We start from the raw sequence: 4,692 nt of genomic DNA on the forward strand, positions 1-4,692 counted from the left end.
ACAAAATTATGGAAAATATACGAATCTAAAGTTCGCGATAACCAACTACATGTTAAATTGGCATTTTTTAGGACGTACATAAATTCTAATTACAACATCGGATTTGGCAGCCCAAAAACTGATTTATGCTCAACCTGCTTAAGATCCAAGAAAAAGTTAAAAAACAAAAATATTTCTAGTTCAGAAAAGCAAATTATTATCACCGAGCAACTTTTTTAGCAACAAAATTTTTTGCCTTATTAAAGCAGCCGCTAGAAAATACAGCGGTTTTTTCGTTTGATTGTCAGAAAAATTTGCCTTTGCGTAAGCTTCCGGATCAAGCTAGTTCTAGTCAACAAATTAACTATTACAACTTTACGGTAATTCATGGATCATCAGCAGCACAGTTGGTTCCAGAACATGTTTATTCTTATGTTTGGACGGAGGTGGATTTTCCCAAAAATTCTAATTCGATAGCTTCAGCTGTTTGGGATGTACTGAATAAGTTTAACTTTCCCAATGAAATCGATACAATTCGTTTATTTGCTGACGGATGTGGGGGCCAAAATAAGAATATTATAATGATGACCATGCTTTCTGTTTGGTTGATGACGAAAGCTCCCACAAACATAAAGACCATTAACATAATATTCCCTGTAGTGGAACATTCTTTTATACCACCTGATAGGTTGTTCAGAATGATTGAAAGAGAGGTAAAAAAGAAATCCATTTTTTTAAACTTACTTACCTTTTCGTGTCTGGATCCGACTACAGTTTTTCTGTCCAATATCGGGCTACGGGCATTATTTTAAAAACTTCTGACTACGAAGATATAGCAAATAAGTCGACAATTAGAAAATTGGGTTTATATTGGCAGGTGTATGACTGGAAGAATGAAGCACAAGTAAACACCAAAGCACCATCCTCATGTCACTTTCAGTTTAATAAGGCTAAAAGGTTTGTGCTTACTAAAGGGAAAACCAATGCACTAATACGAGGTGAGCCCAATTATTGTGTTGACATCTGTGAAGCCAAGTCTGTCGTTAAGAGAGGAATAAAATTGACACGTATCAATCCTACTCAACTTCCTATTGGCTGCAAACTCAAAGGCGATTAATCGACAATAATTTCTCTTCTCAAAAAACATTATGGAAACGCCTGGGAAGAAAATCCTGATTTGGTTTTCTTTAAAGAAAATCTTGTTAACCCTCGAAGTGTGGAAAACCAGACTTCTGTAAACGATGTTAAAGCTGGCTGCAGTGGTTTTAAACCTTGCGATATTAATTTACCAATTTAATGTAATATGTAAATAACTGTTTAATTTCTTTGTGAATAAAATTTGTTCCAAACTATTGATGTAACATTTTTTGGTGCAAAACTCGCTAAATGCATCCTTTTTTCTTCATTTATTTAAAAAATCTGCACTATTTTTTTAAAATATGTTAAAAACTATTAGAGGTGTAGATGTTCTAAAGGCACGCTAACATCATTAATTGGTTATTAACAAATATAATGCAAAAAAACGTTTTTTGCACATTTCTCAAATTGACTTTACATGCCCTAAGCGAGTTTTGCATCTCGTGCACTTATATAACCGTTATAACAGTTATAACTAGCGGACCAACTCGACATCGAGTTTTTTAAATGAAATTTTTATTTTGCGAGAAAAATATACAATATATACAATGACCGGAAGTAAAAATATTTTTATCAATAACTGAAAAACTATAAATGATAATTTCGTGAACTTACATTTTTGAACTCTACGTTGAATTCCCTATTGATTTGACTAATAAAAACGAAACCGGAAGTCGACCTCAAAACCGGATTGCAATTTTTAGTTCATCAAATGTCGACATGGATATCATTTAGCAGTTAATTGTGCATGCTGATCACGAATCCGGTGTCAGATTTAGATTCGTCTCGACGAGACCTTTCGATCTATATATACATTGTGGGGTCTAAAACTTAAAGTAAATTTTAACTTCCGGTCATCTCAAAACCGGAAGTGAATTTTTGTACCAAAAGTATATCTTGACAATCTCATACGTAATACTAATAATATTCCAAAAAAATATTTTAATTATCTAATATGGTTTTTGAGTAAAGCGGTGGACAAGAAAAGGGCTTAGCGTTTTAGTATATAAGATTTATAAATTTTGTAGTAAACATTAAAAATGCAAAATACCTGATCTCTAAGAGATAACAGCAGTTTGGACGAATCAGCGTTAACAGTTAACGAATACGAGTTAAAACGACACCTACCTTGGTACAAACGTCAATGAAAATGCCGACCATTCCCTAGAAATCAGATGTAGGATAGAGACAGCAAGATCTGCATTTCAAAAAATGGCTAAGGAATTTAAATGTCATGATTTCTCAATACCCATAAAAATCAGGTTACTACGATATTATATCTTTCTTATACTGTTGTATGGAGTTGAGTCGTGGACTCTCACAGACATGACCTGTAAGAAAATGGAGGCTTTCGAAATGTGGCTCTATCATCGAATCCTAAAGATATACAGACCACTTTACTAATCAGAACGTTTTATTAGGAATGCAAAACCGGTTATCTCGGTTATCACTCCATGAGGAACAACGATAGATATGGATTGCTCCAATTAATTTTACAGGGAAAAGGAGAAGAAAAACGAGACCAAACAAGGCGAAGGATTTCCTGGCTGAAGAATCTACGTCGTGATTCAACACAACAACGAAAGCAAAAAAAAATCTTCTATTTATTAAAATAAATGAACAAAAGCATACCTACTTCAAACTACAAACATTTTATTTCCTTCAGCGTCCTCTGCGTTGTTGGTTTGCGCTCTTGTGTATCGCGCCTGCTCGTCTCACACTCCAATAAGTTGTCCCAACATACAACCATGAAATGACACACAACTACTTTCAACGTAAATGCCGGTAACTTGACAGTCGTTTTCCGGTTAGCACTCTTTAATTTTGAGATGCGCCCTAAAGTGAAGTATAAAATCTTTTTAAATGTTAACTTTGTTATAACAACAGCTCTGTGCCGGTGTGTTTTGTCAATTTTTGGTTTTTATCTCTAAACTTTACTTTTTTTTTAAAGGTTAAAATACGTTTATTGACGTTTCAATTTCCACTTCGGAAATCGTTCTCAAAATACAAACATTAGTAAATTAAACAAATTTTGTTTTTGTTACTTAGTGAAAAATTCTTCTAATAATTTAATTTTATCTGACTCATCTATATTGACAATTCAGACATACATTATACATTTTAAAGTAGACGACTTTAAAATGATATTGCCAATATTGTTGAGTTGCGTTCCTGGGACGACTTTACTTATAAGATAGTTCATTCGATTACATGAAATCAACTTTAACTTGAGAATATCCGTCAGAAAAGATCATAACATGTAATTCGTCTTTAAAAAGACAAATACATGCCATGATGACAGTAAAATTCTCCTGTTAGTGATTCCATAGTAAATTATGAGGGAAAAACCAGGAAAAAAACCTCATAATACTATCCCGACATGGTAAGTATTTGATCTTGCATTTATTTTACCTTCAATAAATACCAAATTCCGATTTTATATGTTTGTTATTTAAAAAATATAAATGATGTATTCTCTATATGTTACTGACTTACCAATACTGGTATTTTCTTTTTAATAACTTCCTCTTTCAATATGGGTAACCAGATCCTACTACATTCTGCCGAGGAATTCGCGACACAATTGGTCTCATTTAGCATAATTAGAGCCGCTTCTTTGATTTTTCTCTTTTTACCATCCGTTTCTTTTAGGACTATATTTGAATCATTCCATTGAACCCTATGTTCATTATCCCATGCATGTTTACATATTTGAGATCTATCAAATTCTCTATTTTTAATATAGGATTGATGTTCACTTATTCTAACATTTAATGGCCTTGATGTTTCACCTAAATAAAACTGATCGCATTCACAAGGTATTTTATAAATGCAATTCTTTGTCCTTTCTTGTTCATTGTTAGGTTTGGTTTTGGACAAAATAGATCTCAACGTGTTTGTTGTTTTGAATGTTGTTGAAATGTTGAATTTATTTCCTATCCTTTTAAGCTTTTCCGATAATCCTTTTATATATGGTATTGTTATTTTCCTCGTATTATCCCTTGTATATGCTGTAGGATCTCGTTCTAAGTTGTTTTGTTCTATTCGATCTATTGTTGAAAATTCCTTATTTATAAACGATAAAGGATAATCATTTTTTAATAAAACAGATGTTAACAAAATTTGTTTAATTTACTAATGTTTGTATTTTGAGAACGATTTCCGAAGTGGAAATTGAAACGTCAATAAACGTATTCTAAACTTTACTGTTAAAAGTTTTTTTTACGTGCAATGTGACGGGTTTTTATAGTGCTTCGTAGTAGTGTTTATTCATTTCTTTCACTTTTAAAGTAAAATTTTTTCTCGTTGTTATACATGAATGCTACTACATATGAACATTTAGCTACTATTTTAACGCCACCATTTTAATATTTTGACCACAGTTACAAGAGAATGGTGTTTGTTTTACACCTCATCATTCTTCACTCACCATTCGTAAGTTCTTTTTCCATGTTTTATATCGATACCAATATTCTAATAGGACGTATTCCACAATTGTTTAGATTAATCGTTCTTAACAAATATTGTTCCAATATGTCTTATTCCGTCTAAATCTAATATATCATAAAGTAACAA

Source organism: Diabrotica undecimpunctata, unplaced genomic scaffold (assembly GCF_040954645.1).
Source record: "Diabrotica undecimpunctata isolate CICGRU unplaced genomic scaffold, icDiaUnde3 ctg00000507.1, whole genome shotgun sequence".
Lineage (NCBI taxonomy): Eukaryota > Metazoa > Arthropoda > Insecta > Coleoptera > Chrysomelidae > Diabrotica > Diabrotica undecimpunctata.